Source organism: Drosophila bipectinata, chromosome XR (assembly GCF_030179905.1).
Source record: "Drosophila bipectinata strain 14024-0381.07 chromosome XR, DbipHiC1v2, whole genome shotgun sequence".
Classification (NCBI taxonomy): Eukaryota; Metazoa; Arthropoda; class Insecta; order Diptera; family Drosophilidae; genus Drosophila; species Drosophila bipectinata.
In genome coordinates, this window is record NC_091735.1 from 23,355,196 (window position 1) to 23,372,127 (window position 16,932).

Below are 16,932 nucleotides of genomic sequence, written 5' to 3' on the forward strand. Positions count from 1 at the left end.
AGCAGCCCTGTCAATTGCACTTTCATGGATAATCGGGGTTACGTTGGGTGGGTATGGGTATCGGGCTTAATTTGATTTAACCCTCTCTCCCTACAATTATACGGCCATTCAAGTGCCAATAAAATTAATTGTGACTTGATGGTCTTCTTGAAAATCTTTAAAATATTTTTAAATAAAATACAAAATATAACAAGATTCAGTTCTTTAGATTCCTCTCACTCTTTCGCCCAAACCCTAAAACAAAGTTGGCATTTTGTGCAAAAGTTGTGAGACATTTCCATTGTGGGTTTCGTTTTCACAACCGATCGACGTGCCAGACAACAAAGCCCCGCCAATGTCTCACTCGTTTTCCAACTCAACTTGAGGTTTTTCTTTCAGTGACACTTTTGGGGCTTCGCCCTGGGGTCTCTGATAATGCAACGAGTGCGAGTGAAGCTTAAAGCGGGTTTTGTTAAGAAATACAAATGTGCTTGAAATAATAGTTTAAAAATTAATTCAAAAATAATATTTGTTTTTATTATTTATAAAAGATATAAAAATAAACCCCTTTATTTTTCAAACCTTACTCTTTTAAACCTTACTAGGTCTATTATTCTGACCAACATTGCATATCCATCTGGTACCTTTCCTGCCACACTTTATTTGTGTGTGTTGCCATCATTTACTCACTCAAATGTTATAAACTTTTTGCACTTAACAATTTATTGTCACTCGGTTGTCGCTGCTGTTGCAACTTTCCGTTGCACCACAAAAAAAAAAAATGTGAAAAAAAAATTGAGAGCAAAAAAAAATGCGGCTTAAAACCGATTATAGAATGCCCTTAATGTACTTGGGGGGATTAACTAATTTCCGCTTAATACGCACTCTAAATCAATCATTTTAATTACAAAATGCAATTAATGGGAAAGAATTGATAAAATATATATTGCATTTTGTAGTTTTTTTGTGGTTTTATTGAAAGAAATAGTTTTGTGATTTATTTTAGTTTTGATGGTATGTAATAAATGGTTTATGATTTTAGAGAAGGGGTTTTTTTTATAATTGTAGGTTTCTAAGGCCCTGGGGATATTATAACGAAAAACCTTAACTTTTTTAGATTAGAATCATTGAGCTTCTAATGGTAAAACATGTTTAAACAAGTTTTAAACCTGATAGATAACCTAAAAAAAAAAATTAAAAATAAGAAAAATTGAGTTTTTATGATTTATTTTATAAAGTTTTGATGGTAATTAATTAGATAGGGCTTTTAAGGGACTGGGGGCCTATTTTATAACGAAAAACCTTAACTTTTATAGGTTAGAATCATTGAGCTTCTAATGGTGAAACATTTTGTAAACCTATTAGATAACCTCTAAAAAAATAAAAGATGGAAAAACTAAGCAAAATTCCAACCTCTTAGAACCATTAATACCCTTTCTAAAAAAAAAACAAGAAAGAGTAGTGAAAGTAACTCGAGCAAAACTGTATAAAGTTTTTGTTTTTTTTTTTCTCAAACACGCTTTTAGACTCTCTCCCAAAGACACACACACAGACACAAACACCCCACACCCACACCCACACACACTCAGGTAAATCCATGGCCATTGACATAGGAACTTGGAACATGAATGGGAGGATGGGAGGAGGGGGGTGTGGCTTAACCCCCTGGCTTCATTCGTTTAACCCATGCAAATTATTGACGCGGACAGCGGGCTCAATAAATCTGTATGTATGTGTGTGTTCCTGGGTGTATGTGTTAAAGTGGAGAAACTTTTGCTGGCTGAACGCTAATCAGACAGCTTTCTAGTTCATTGCTTTGCCCCAATGCCACGCCCCCCATTGGCCACCGCTGCCTCCCACTTTCATCTGAGGCACTCAGTTGCCTGTAATTGCAAAGTAAATCAGCGCTGCCATTTGCCATGCCCCGAAAAGTATGCTCCTGTGGAAAATCTTAAGGCTGAAGAAATCGGAGAAGGAGCTGGTCCTTGCTGGTAGAACTGGATGGAGGCTAGGCAAGTGGCTAGGAGTTACTAGAGGGTGTTGCTTGGATAATGCAAGAGAGGGCCGGTGGCAAAGTTTCAGCAACTTTTAAAGAGAGGAATGTGTTATGGGTTCGGGTCACATAGTTAGTTAGTCCCACAACTTCAAACCAAATGACTGCTTCAAGTTATCCTTGTGTAGGTACCAGAGGGAGAGCGAGCGAACGAGTTAAACGTTTGTCAGCCTTCCCAGGACGAGATTTATGTGGTGAGATGTGTTCTTTTTTATTTTTTTTTTTTGGCCAAAAATATCCTAAAAAGTTTCTACAGATTTTTCGAGGTTTCATTCATTGGTTTCAAATTAGCTTTAGATCTCTGATGGGTAATTCTTTTTACATTTTTTTAACTCGAAGGCGGGGAAAAAGCTGCTTTTGGTTTTTTTTTTTATATTTATCCTGTTTTTTATGTTGCTATTGTTTGAATGTTTTTGAATAATTTTTTATGAAAAGGCTTTAATGAAAAAAGAATTTATGTTGCATTTCTGTTGTTCTAGTATTTTTTGGGTATTTTAAAATGTGGTTTAAAGTCAGAAAGGTTATGAAAGATATGAAAGATTCTTAAAATTTATTATAATTGTAGTTTTGAGGGAAAAAATTAATATTTTTTATATTGTTGAATGCAAGACACCCCAGTCAGACATTTTTTTCAAATTCCTTAATTTTTTTTTAAGAAAATTATCCTAAGGACTCTTAAGGAAAAAAAATACTGGTTAGTTTACTAGTTTTTCTTTTAAAGATTTTTTCTAATTTTTTTTTTATGAAAGCATACTAGCTTTTATCACTTTCAGTTTACTTCATCATAGATTTTTTTCTTTTTATTAAAAAAGTATATCTGTAATTTTATTTAGAAAAAATACTAGTTTTCGTCACTGGTAGCTAACTTTGTGAAAGATTTTCTTTCTAGATATTTATGTAATTTATTTTATTTATTTTAAAATGTTCTTTAAACTATTTAATAATTTTAGGGCACTTTTAAAATTTATTTTCCATTTTTATTGTATTATTCAAGTGTTTCTATTTTTTTTGTATTCTCCCGCCGGTTTCATTTCCGTTTCCTTTTTCTATTAGAGACCAGAGGAAGAGGCTCAGCCGAGTGATAGGGCAGACATTGTTGACTAGAAGGGCGGAGGATTAGGGATTAAGGCTAGAAAGAGGAGAAAGAGGCAGGAGAAGACGTATAGACCAGGCCTATATAGTAAGCGGAAGTCGCCATCGCTTACAGCACGCGCGCGTCTCATAAAAACGTATCAAAACATCCGCTGGGAGTCGTAAAAATTTTGCACTCTGACTTGGTTTTCCGTCTGCCGCCACACCAACCCCCTTTAACTTGCCACAGACTCACTGTGTACTGAGTGGCGCCCCTCCGATGCAGTTGAAGCTCAAGCTCTAGCTAACTTTTCCTAACCGGGACCGGGACCGAGACCGGGTCCTACCCGGCGTATGTGTAATCTAATAAAATTTGCTGTTTATGTGGCAACAGGCTCGACTTCTCTTGTCTATCTCCCTCTTCAATTTTTTTTTGCCTCTAACTAGCCATCTTAACCCCTTTGGCCCATAATTCTTGGCCAACTTTTCCCTAGCATTTTCTTTTATTTTTTCCACTCTCGTCTGTGCAACAGTTGCGCTGCTTTATGGCACCACGGTCGAGAGGAGTTGGCGCGAATGCCAGTTAACTGCAACTGATGTATGCTGGTGGGAGGGTATCCGGACAAGGAATGTCTGGGATTTTAGCCTAAAATTAAAGTGTAAATTATTTAGGCTTTAATGAAGGTTTCAAAGTATCAAAAGAAAGAAACTGAAATATACTGAAATATTTATTTTGACATCGACAGAGAGATGGGGGAATTTGTATTTTAAGCGGCTTGCGCCTTAAATGCAATTATCGCTTAACAAGCACACAAGCTAAAAAGAAAATAATAAAAAATAAAACCGAGCCTGGAATGGACAAGCAAACTCATAAATACATAAATATGCATATTTGGCCATGGCTTGGGCTTATCGCGAAATGATTTTCAGTCAGCGTTTATAGGTTATTGAATATTGAATGGCTGGCTAAATCCCGCCAAATGATGATAAATCTTTAGCTTTGGCCATTTCGTTATTATTATTATTACATATTTATTTTTGAGGCGCATGACAAATTTTTGTTATTTTTTTTTACATTATTGGGAGAGTTGTTTACATTCTTTTTTTTTTTATTGGGAGATAGGGAGAATTGGATTTTTAAAAGATTATTTTATTGAAAGGATTTTCTTAAACGGCTTAAAAAGTGTGATACTTTTTATTAGCCTAAAAAGGTCTATTTTTTTAGAGGATTTTAAATTATTTATAAAATAAAAAGATAATAAAAGTATATACTATCATATAATACTAATAATAGACTTTATTACACAATAGTATTGGGTATCATACAGTACAGTACACTAGTCATGTTGTTCGACAGTAGTGAGAGATATCAAAAAAGGTAAAATTGTAGTTCAAAACATAGACTTTTTATTACACAATAGTATCCTGGTATCAGAAGGACGAATAGAATGTCAAATACTCCTACAGCTTTGAAATTAAATATCAATACTTCAATTTTTTTTTCTAAGAATAATTACCCCTATAAATTTATCGAAAAATATTTGTCAATTAGGATGGAAAAATTACTGGTAATGTATCGGGTATCATATAGGTTTAAGTCAATATTCCAAGCCACAAAAGTTACGGGTATCACATACTACAGTTTAAAAATGAACCGAAATCAATTTATTTTCTAAAAATAATTTTCTCTAAGAATTTATTTTTAAAATATTTCTTAATTAAACACAAAATTTAACAAGAAAAGTACCAGGTATCATACACTTTCCCCAGAAACTTCAACCATAAATATTTTAAAGATTTTTTGCAATATCCCCAGCCAACATTTTCTGCTAAAAACAAATATTTTCCTGGGATACAATTTGGCTTGTGGTTTTTGGCTCTTTGTGAGTTGTATAATGTATCCATATCCGTATGAAGAGCTCATTCCACGCCGCCCCCGATCCCAGCACAGACATTAATCATGGAACAATCGGAAGACAATGGCAATAATAACAAACAGCAGCTTGTGACACTTGCCGCCTGTTGCAATTTAATTAGATTAAAAATGCATATAATTTATCAAAATGTGAAGGAGCGAACTGTGGAGACACATGTGACAAGACATAGGCCAGGCCGAGCCAAACCGAGCCAGGCTGAGCCACTGTCTGACACAAACATATATAGCGAAATAATTAAACTGCATTAAAGGTGGAAAATTCCAAGGGATATAAAAAAAGGAAAAGGGGAGAACAGAAAAAAAAAAAAACATAAATAATCAGCAAAGTGAGTAAATATGCATATGAAAGGAGTGTAACGACAATGAAAATGCGTAGCTAATTAGCAAACTGACAGCACAAAGAGACAGGGGGATAGAGAGACACAGAGGATGAGAGTGGATGAGGAGGAAAAAAGGGGGGGGGGGGGTAGGGGGGGTGGGGGGAAAAGTTAGGTTATGAAAGGGCATATGTACATTTATTAAGTATACGCACCGTTAGACAGCCCATTAAATTATGCAAAAATTTATACAACATAAGGGAACACATAAAATCCTTTTGTTAAAATAATTTTCCCCAACTTAGTTTATTATATTATTTTTTTTCTCATTTTTTTTTTTTTTTTGTGGCAACTGTGCAGTTAAAAGTAGGTGACATGGGGCTGGAAAAATTTTGCAATATAAGCCAGGGACCACGTACACTAATATGCCATCTAATTTGTTATTCATGTGATTTAAGCGCGTCAAAGAAGATTAATGACTGAAAGCGCTTGCCATCAAACTGAAAAGTGAAAAGTGGCAAAAAGCCAAAGCAAAGCTCATAATAACAAAAGCCAAGAGAGACCAACACCACACCACACCAGACCAGACCCAGTCCAGGGGCCAGGAGCCAGGAGACAGGGGCTAGGAGGAGGAGCCGCATGAAAGTGCTCTGATGATGGGATGGTATGGTATGGTATGGGATGTAGTGTGATTGCGGTGTCTAAGGGATAATTTAATAAGGCACCAGATTGGTTAACCTCCTCCTAACTCCGCCCAGTGGGGGAGCTTTAATGCGAAATGAAATTCAATTAGGGCACTTTACGATTAACCCAACGAGACTTTGGATTATCCTATGGTGGCCCACAAAATTAATGACATTTTTTTTTTACCAGAAAACCTGTGATTTTTTTTGGAAACTTGTGAAAATAATTTAGAGAGCATGAGGTATTTTTAATTAGTTTTCTTTTTAGGAATAAAGATTAAAACAACAAGGTAGGAAATACTAAAAAAATAAATAGTCTATAAATAATAGAAAATAAAATTTATATAATCTTCTGTTGATGGCAGAGAGCTAGTTAGAAGTTAGAACTATATAGTTTGCAATGATAAAAGTATCGGGTATCACATAGCACAGAATAATACTGTAGAATCAACTAAAATACTAAAGAATTTTTAATTTTTATCATAAAACCCCACCAAAAAAATACTCTTCCATCAAGACTTTGCATCAGCATCAACCATATAAGCTCAATATTATGATAATACCAAAGCCAAAACCTTACAATTGCATTGCCAAAAGTTATTGACCGCACATACCGAAAGTTTTCATGGATTGGAATTATTTTGGCTTCCAGTCTTTGCCTTTGCTTGGCTGCCTAGCTAGCTGCCTAGCCTGCCTGACTTGCCAGTCTTGTAAAGTAAAGTTTTGCGTGTACAGTCAACCAAAACTTATTATTAATATCCCTTAAAGTCGAGAACAAGAAACAGGATCAAGGACTCAAGGACCAAAAATGAGGAGCCAAGGAAGTGCGAGTTGAGTTTGTAGTGTAGCCGAGCTTAGCTTTCGTTATTTGTTTAATTAGATTTCTCAAGTAGGAACCGCAAAAACCGCACATTTTCTCAAGACTTAACTTAACTGGGCCACTCTGGGGTGGGTATAGTGTGCCGGTAGTGTGAGGTGTAGTTAGGGGGTGTTCACTGTGTAACATTTTGCTGCAGAAACCTTCCAATGCAGGCGGTTGCAATTTTTCGTGGACCACTGGTAGTGGTCTTCTTCGGCTAGTTTTCCCTATTACCTTTAACCCCTTTACCATTAGGTTGGGTCTCGGTATGCTGGGCGTTTCTGTTATTGAAACAAAGCTATTTTTCAACAAAATATATATCGAGGGAGGGGGTCTCCAACTGTCTTGTAAATATTTCAGTGAGAAGTTTAGCATTTTGTGCACTTTAATTTGCGGTTGGACGAAACTTGGCAAGTTTTTCTTGAAACCTTTTTGGGGGCCGAGTGACCGCATCAAAGAGCCTCAGTTCGGAGGCAATTTGTAAACAGACAAAAGCTAATAGCTCCAACCTCCACCGACAAAACAATGAAAACTTTTAGTTCCGGGGTTTAGTTATTTCGTTGTTTTTTTTTAAAGTTTAAATATCAGTGACGAATGTTCGGAAAATTAGCAATAATAGTCCTATGTCTCTAAAAAGAAGTATATTTAAAACTCCATAAATTGGCCATTTTGCCTAAGAAACATAAAATATATCTATATCAGTGACTATATGTCTATAAAGATCGATGGAAAACCTATAGAAAATAATTACTATAGAAAAGATACAAATAAAAACAAAAGTATATTTGAACCTTTATATTTTAGTATATATTTTTCCTAAAGCCTTTGAAGCATAAGTATGTCTCCCATTATGTCTTCAAAGTCTGTTAGTCTTTCGTCACCTACCTAAAGAGTAAAAAATATATTTCCGTCATGAATAAAAAGAGTCTCAACCATTACAAGCTAAAATTAAGGCTATCCAATAAAAAAATCCGGTTATAACGTAAACTTTATATCTGTACCTGGGATTGTATAAATGTATCTCTTTGCAGATATATATACATTAACTTTCAAGCTTTTAACTGCAAAAATACGAACCAACCATATCACCAGCATTTTCTTTGATTATAATTTCATTTTTGTGCTTGTGCCTGGGCATTTTCCGAGCGCATTTTCCGACTAAATCTGAGAGTAAGAACCAGAAGTTAAAACAGAAAACAGTTCTTGCCGACCCGACCGGCTCGTCCTTAAGTTTCAGTGCACGGCCGTTAGGTGAAGCTTTATGGCCACATTTCGAGAGCATTTCCTTTCACGGCAATGGCAGCATTTTCCATATTGTCGTATTACACTGGGAATTAAATTGGGTGAGGAAGTATGGGTATATACTATTTGCTATATTGGTCGAGTTTATTTTTTTTGAAATATTTTACTTTGATTCTAGAATATTTTTATTTAATTCTAGTTATATTATAGTCAGTTTTGATGTGTTTGTTTTTCTAAACTTTCGAATATATTCGTATTTTTTTTCTTTATGGATATAATAAGGAATAGCTAGGTAGATGATAGTTTACTTAGTAAGGGTTAGGTATCAAGTACATTATTCAAGGTTTCTTTTTTATGCTTATAATTCTGAAGATAATAGTTATGAATTAATTTAAAAAAAAATTAAATATTAATAAATAAAATATTAAAATAAGAACCTCTCTCTCGATCGAACTTGATCCCTTTGAAGTAAATATAATTTTTTGTTCAGTGCTTAGTTCTTGTTGCCAGTATCTCTTGGCTTGACTTATTACCAACACACACTCGCACTTACTCACAAACACACAAAAGGACAACACACACTCCACACACACCCCACACACACCACAGACACACACACGTGAGCTATAAAAATGAAAATGGCGCAACAAAAATGAGAAATGAAGAATGACAACATCAAATTAGCTTCATAAAAATGTCGACTCGAAACGCCACAAAATCCCCATGCCCTCTGGGTGCTGGTGTGTATGTGTGTGGTGGGGGATGTGGGTGTGAAACAATACAGTTTATAAAAATGAGAGTGCAAAAATATTTTTATGATAAATGACTGTAAACGAGCAGGAGAAGCAACAAAAGGACGTACCGTACCGACTCAAGGACATTCCATAGACATAAACGTGCTGCTGTCAACCGCACACGCACATGATGACACACCCACACACGCACCAGGACCAGCACCAGCACCAGCACACCCATGCGCCCACAAACACACATGCAGAGGGACATCTATATGACAGGAAAATTTTGGCGTCGACGTTGACATTGACGCCATTTCCGGCGAGCTCTACGGAGCAACAGTTGTCTTTTGTCGCCGAAGCTGCCTCCACCTCCCTCCCCCCGTTGAATTTACCGACACGCCCTCTCCGCCCTCGTGCCTGCGGCGACATATGTCACACGCACACCCACACCCTCACCCTCAACCTCACCCACATCCCACTTGTAACCTGTCCAGGTTCAGGTCTTATTTTTATTTATTTATTTTTGGCAAGTTTAGAGATCTAGTTGTCGAATTGAAGCAATCCCAGAATGAGGAAGTCATTTTTTTTATGGTGAAAGGGGGGGTTCTTTAGGTTAAAAAAAATTTAATTTGGTAAGATTTTTAGTTGAGAATTTTTTGGGTAATTAGTTTAAAATTAAATTATAAAATAAGTTGGTTAAAAATAATATAATTATAGGTCTTGTACATATCTAAGCTTGAATGTGGTAAAAAAAATATATAGAAGCCACTGAAGAACTTTTAAAATATTAAGTCTAAAACATGCAGTAAAAATTCTATATTTTTTTATGTTTTAGATTATTTTTTAACAATATTTTCCATGTTAAACTTTAAAACGTAAATATAACAAATGTTGAAGCTAAGTTACCCGCAGCAAAGGGTAGAAATGTATGGTTCTTACCATGAAATTATTATTTGGTTAATATTTTTATTTATTTTATAATTTTTTTTTTTTAAGATAGAATAATGGAGTGGAATATAATTATGAAAGATAAAATCAAATAGAATAGATATACTTAAGCTAGAATAGAACATAAAAGTATAAAATAGAGTATAAAATAGAAGAAAAAATAAGGAATAATTAATAATTATTAAAATTTAGAAGAAATATAGAAAAAGTATTGGAAGAATATATACTAAAGAAGTAATAATTACTTCGTAAGAACAAAAAGCCATAATTTTAAATAGAAAACCAGACTTACCTTATTTCTTAGGTAAAAATTAATTGTTTCCTGGTAGCTTCATATTCCTTTAAACTAAAAAAAACTTATTTTTGTAAATTTTTTGTTTTACAAAATTTTTTTTCTTAAAAACTTTAGAAATACCAAAAAAATACTAAATATTTTTTGAAAAATTCCGACAAAGCTGACACGAGACAGGTTGTTGTTCTATTGCCTGTTTCCTATATGGGCTATAAGTTGGGACTGGGGCTTTGACTTTTTGGCGGCCACGCCTCCTTGAGTTTTTATTTTTTGGGGCCTCTTTATGAGGGCATGTCAAAAAAAAAAAAAAAAAAAAAAAACAGAAAATAAGAGAGATGGGAGGAAAAAAAAAGTCAGACACGAAAAGATGCCAACTTGGAATGAGATTAAGGAAAAAGAACAGTTGGGAGGGGTGGAGGTGGGGGACATGTATAAAAAGGACTTCCTCTTAGACGACGCTTTTAGCTAAATTGCGACAAAAATGAGCAACGAAAGAGATGGATAGAGGGCGAGAGAGAGAGAGAGAGAGAGAGAGACAATGACTAAAATAATAAAAGAACAATGTCAAAAAGAAGTTGGGCACATAAATAAGCTCTCTTCCTGGGCCTCCTTTGTGTGTGTGTCAGTGTGATAGTGTGTGTATGTGTGTGATTAGGATAAATGTGCAGGCTCCCAAATTGATGTGGCTTTCTCCTGGATTCTTAGAGATGATACAAGAAATCGAGGTCTGGAATAAGATATTTAAAGAAAGAAGAAAAAAATGCTTAAAAATATTCACTAAAAATTAAAAAAAAAGACAATAGAGGTTCTAAAAATAATCTTAAATTTTTAATAAAAAGTAGTTATTTATTTTTGAAAAATAGTTTAGTAAAAAAAATATTTAGGACATTTTACGTCTAATGGTATGCAATATTTTTGTTAAAATCCCTAGAATAATTAATTACTCTGCTTGTTAGCTTAAAAAAGAATTTAAAAAATAAAAAATTACAAGAATAGGTAAAATAATAATTATTTTGAAAGACAATTCATTAAAATATATATATTTTTTTGTACTCTACAATAATTATAAAAAAATACAGATTATCCACTTGTAGAAAAAAAATTAAATATAAATCAATAATCAATTACTATTTTTATTACCCTAAGCTTTATTAGTATTTATTTTTTTTTTTTTATGTTCTTTGTCACATCTCTAAAAACAAGTTACCGGAAACGGATATGCGCTGCAATTGTCATTCAACGCTTGGCATTCTGTTGAGGGCCAAAATGCGTGGCAAGGTGGGCGCCATCATCATTATCTTTTCCCAGCTGTCCTTCACACTTCCACGATTTACCACCAACCCATATTCTCCCCATATATATATAATATATATATATATATTTCCCACACTCTGGGTTTGGATTTATTTGCGCATTTGTTTGCTTTTGTCGGCACTCATTCATATCATAAACTGGCACCCATCGCACACCCACAAAAAACACTTACATATGCTCCATTTTCTTTATTAATAAATACATAGAGGAGTGCCAAGGAGAAAGTCGCAAAAAGTTAATAGAGGAGAAAAATGCCAATATCTAGAGAAATTTATTTGAATTTTTTTATAAAATTTTCAACTAAAATTTACAAAAGCTAAAAAGTGAAGAAGGGTCTTAAACATCTTAAAGTTTGGTTTTTAAATCTTGAATATTTTTCTGTATTTCATTTCAAAATTTGTATTTCATTTTCTCTGTGCATTTTTAGAAAGGTTCTTTGGTTCTGTTGTGGTCAGCAATCATTTATGAATCATTCATACCTATACGAGTATGTATTCATTTTGGTTTATGACTTCTCTGATATTCACTCGTAAGTGAATAACTTTTATTTCAAGATACTAGAAGTCCTTACGAAATGATTAAATATATTTCGCAAAAAGAATAAATTTACTTCTGTTTTGGGGGAGAAACTTTAACAGGTTTATGAAAGTTATTTTCATATATTTTCATTCTTTATTTAGATGCTTTCTTTAATTATATTTTATTTCTTTTTTTTTTTTTATTAAATTTGTAAAGAATATTGTGTTTATGGCAGGCATTTCCTGTTTGGAAGGTTCCTTTTTCCTGGCAGCGTTGGCCTTTTTTTTTTTTTTTTTTATCCACCTTGACTTCTGGCACTTCCGTTGAGGCGCCTTTCACCGCCAGAGCACCACCACCTCCTCCTCGTTCTCCTCCTTCTCCTTCTTCCGCTTTCTCCGGCTGTCATTCAGCGTATTTCCGCCTGTTCACAGTTAATTGCGGCTCAGCAGTTAATCGTCATTACGGACACATGTGGGACTACGACGACGACGATGACGACTAGGCCTCGACTAGGCTCTACCCCCACCACCCCCTTGGGAAATTTTCCACCCACGCACTTCCTGTCTCCCCTGTTTAACCCCTCAGTGGGCACATCTCTCCCTTTAACCCTCATCCTCATCCTGCCTCCTGTCGCATATCACTTACCAGGCTGCTTTGGGATGCCGTTTGTCTGTTTGCGGTTTTGATTGTCACTTGATGTGTGTTGTGATTATGATGTGTATGTGTGTGTTTGTGTGTGTGTGTGTGTGGCTCTTGTGTGTATTTGTGTCTGTCTAGCCATCCATCTCCTTTACTCCCAGAGGCCATGGCACGCCCACAGCACCCACTAATGTGGTGATTTGTGTAAATTTGCTTGTCGAATGCCCTCGATTATGTTTGCCCATGTTTGACAGGAATTTTCTTTTTTGGCGCCCTCTATCACTCCTCTCCCCTTGTACTCTTTCTCTTTCTACAAATTACAATAACTTTTCGGGTGTTTTTTTTTTTTCGGGCTTTCGGCTACAAATTTATGCTCTCACCTGCTGCCAACATAAAACTGAACCTAAAGGTATTTCGCCCTTCAAACAAAAGCAAAAAAAAAAAAAAAAAAAAGAAAATCATAATTTTGTGCTTTTTACTTCTTGGTTTTTAAGTCAAAGGCGAAAGGCTAGGGCCGAGGGGGCGTGGCAGGCACAGGTAAAAGCTAACTGGTAACAGGTGCGTGAAACGCTCTCGACAACTTTAACACTTGCCCCGAAATTCCACAACTCACACCCGAAAATATTCTTTTAGGCAGTGGGGGGTTCAAAGATTAATATCTTAAAAGGTTTTCTTCTTCTTCTTTTTTCTTTTCAATTTATCAAAATTTGATCCTGTTTTTTTTTTTTGTTTTATAATTTAAAATAATTTTAAAGATTATTTAAAGCCTAAGCTTAAGAAGGAGAATTATTTTTGAAGCTGAAAAGCAGAAAGTATTCCACAAGAAATGGAAAAAATTAATAAAAATGATTAAAAAAAAATAAAATAAGCCTCTATATTATAGACAAGTAGGTAAGAAAAAAAATGCTACAACTGCAGTACAGTGGCTCTGCAATAAATGCTTCCATGTTGCCTCTCAAACAAAGCCAGTGCAATTGAGTAACTTTTTTTGTGTTCCCCCTAGATTTCAGAATCCAGATCCCAGAGAGTAGTCGTCTCTGTTTGCTATCTGTGCCGTCGCACAATCGTCCCGTCTCTATCACTCAACAGGCTGCCGTCTCTTTCTTTTTGTTTTTTTTTTCAGGCAACTAGAAGCGTCTCTGTGTTTCAGACAGCTTGCCTTTGCATATTTGAATACCCAACATGGCTCATATTCAACTAATTAGGCGAGTTTTGCAAATACATTTTCATTATTGTAATTTAGCACTAGGGCAGGGTGGTCCCCCCAATGGAGAGGGGATGAGCAAGGTGGCAAGGTGGCAAGGTGGATGGGGGAGTAACTAGGAGTTAGAGATGTACTTGAAAAAAAAAATGCTATAGAAGCAGGAATTTATTTTGATTTGATAGATATTATAGTTAATATTATAAAAGAATACGAATTCTATGCGAATTTTTTTACTTTTGCTTTAACAGCAAGTCCACACTGACAGATTAGTGTGGCCAAGGCGGTATAATATTTCTTATAATAAAGGAAACACTAGTATTTTTTTTCCGTTGTGTGTGCAACACGCTGGAAAAAGTTTCGCATATGCTTGGCGAAAAAAAAAAGGGAGGGGGCGTGGGGGACTAAACAGGGGCGTATTTTCCCAGTAGCTGTCGGAAAGAGGAGGGAGCGGAGGGCGGGGCACTGGGCCTAACAGACACCGACACATGTAGGCCGTGGCATTTGCATATGCATACGGAACGCAAAATTCCTGGAGGTAAAATGCAAAAAAGCTGTAACTGCACGAGCAAAAAAATAAAAAAAAATTCTGCTGGTAAAAAATACAAGCAAAAAAAATTAAAAAAAAAAAAAATGTAGTACAAAATTCAACTCAAAATAGGAAAAGAGCTCATGTCACAGACAGAGACACAAGAGAGTAAGCATGAGTGGAAAACAGAAAGAGACGGGAGAAGTGAGCTAAGGACTTTTGATTTTTTTTTTTTTTTATTTTTTTTTTTGCGAAGCAGACAACTGAAAATTGGCTCAGTCTGGTGAAAGCTAGAGACAGGGAGAAAGTAAAAAGTAGAAAATAAAGAAAGCACCGAAGAACTAACCACCAAGACACTTACCAAGACTTGATTGTTACAAAAGCAACAAGAGGGACGAGAACTTGACGAGAATACAATAATAAAATCCTATATCGAAAGTTCGGAGGTCAAGACATACGCCTACGTTTTATGAAGGGTTCTCCAATGTTTTGATCCTCGTCCGGGGTTTCCTTCTCATCAAATGATTGTTCTTTTCCCGAAAGCTTTGACATGCGATATGCCAGAATCTTCATGGTGTTCTTGGTAACATTTAACCTCTTCATCATCTTTTTAAGTTGAATACAATAATCTATTTCCATTAAATAAATGCATTCCATATAAGAAATGGATTCTTTCTGAAACACCTTTTGTCTTTGGTTTTAATTATAGAATCAGGGTGTTTTATTTTTTCGAACTAAAGCCGACAACCAAAAACAAAGCTACTCGGTTTAAACTAAATTAAATTCTTATTTAAAAATACGGCAACGTTTTTCTAAAATTTATATAAAAAACAAAAAGCGCCCTAAAGAGTTGGTGGGCTTTTTGGCATGTCAGCCAACTGGATGAGGGTTACACCTCCCAGCTACACCTCCACATCTCCTGGCCGTGGAAGGCAACTTTTTGCAGTGCCTGTCAACGTCAAGACGTGCCATTCCATTCGTCCAGCATCGTCCAGTGAGCATCCTTTTATGGCGTTGACTGTACACCGCCTTGGGCTGAAAAGGTGTTTTCTGGGGAAAAGTTGTCCAGTTTTTTTAGGGACGGAGAACAATCTCATATTGTTTCACAGCTGATGCTACTTTTGTGTGTGCAATGTGATCCTGTGATGGATGGGTCTCCTGGCAGTTGGCATTTTGCAGGATTTTTTCTTATTTTAACATTGGTATTTAAATTTAATTTGTTGAGGAAAGTGCTATTTATAATAATACTTTGCTCTAGAAATTAGTTTAAAGTAAGTCTGCTTTAGGGTTAGTTTATTTTTAAAAGAAAATATAGATAAACGTACAAGAGTTGGTTTATTCTATGTTTTAGGCACCAGGCAGGGTCACACTCTGCTTTAGTGTGGCCTTATTTCATCAAAAAATGACAGTGTGCCCTTGCTATATGGCTAAAAATCATAATCTTATTGATTTTTAATTGAAATAAATCGAGAAAACCTTTGTGGTTTGAGGTTTTTTGTGATTTTACTTCTCTTAACTTTTATCTACGAAAACAATAGATGCCTGCATCTATTTTTCTCTTTCCCAATTTTCTCACTTCCATCGAAGAAATCGAAAAGAGAATTTCTGGTGGTCAGCTCATCGACGATGAGGTGGCATTACTGGAGGAGGAGGGAACTGTCCTGAGGACTGAGCTGGGGATTCTATGGCCTGGATTGCGATGCTTCTGATGTGGGATGTGGATGTGGATGCCGATGAAGATGAAGATGATGATGACTGAGCTTGCATAAACGAGTTTTGCCCTTAAGTGTGTGCGCATGTTGAAGAAGATGGAAAAGTAGTGGGTGGGAGTGGGAGTTCAGGGGGTGATGGTCGTCCTATCAAGGAGCATTTTGTGCGTGAGCAGCATATTCGATATATGTATGTGTATATGCGACACACACACACACACACACTCACTCCCCACGTGAAACTTATTTATGCACACTCACATGTACAAAGCATGCAAAGATTTTGCATTACCCACTTTTGTGCACCACACACAGACGCCCTCTATCCTGGCCTTACCTCCTGACAAAGGCTACTAGCTCCCACTCCCCCCTTGACTGGCTCAGTGCCAGCATCAAAAGTAGCATCTGCCCGGGCGGTCCGCATACAATTAGCTGCAACTGTAATTAAAGCAATTGTATAATAAATCTTTTGCCAAATGGGAAAAGATCTCGGCTCCTCTCTCCATTTCTCTCCATTGGAGGGGGGGGTGGTCGATTCAGGGATTCTGTTTCCGCCGCATCTGCCAAGTGAAATGCTAGCCAAGGAAAAATTGCGAAATTAATATAAATTTAATAGTTTTTTGGCCCCTGGCATTTATGGAGGACATAAAACCGAAGGTGGCTCGTTAAATGCATTCAAATGGATGAACCGCAGGGATATTCTATAGAACTCGAAGGATACCCTTGAAATAAAGAGGGGGTTACTATACTATTACTATTGTAAAATAAAAGTGTTAAAAAGTGTATTTTATTAAAATTGTATTTCTATTGAAGAATTGCGCCCTTCTTAAATCCTTGTAGCTCTTTAAAATAATTGCTTTGGATTTAATTTGCTTTTAAAAAGTCATAAATATCTTATGCTACC

General features: G+C 35.7%; 1 long non-coding RNA gene across 1 annotated transcript in view; it reads left to right on the top strand.

Moving 5' to 3' along the window:
• LOC138925534 (uncharacterized) overlaps positions 1-16,932 on the top strand; it is a 73,039-nt gene that overhangs the window by 7,755 nt on the left and 48,352 nt on the right. The gene's annotated exons all lie outside the window — the stretch shown is intronic.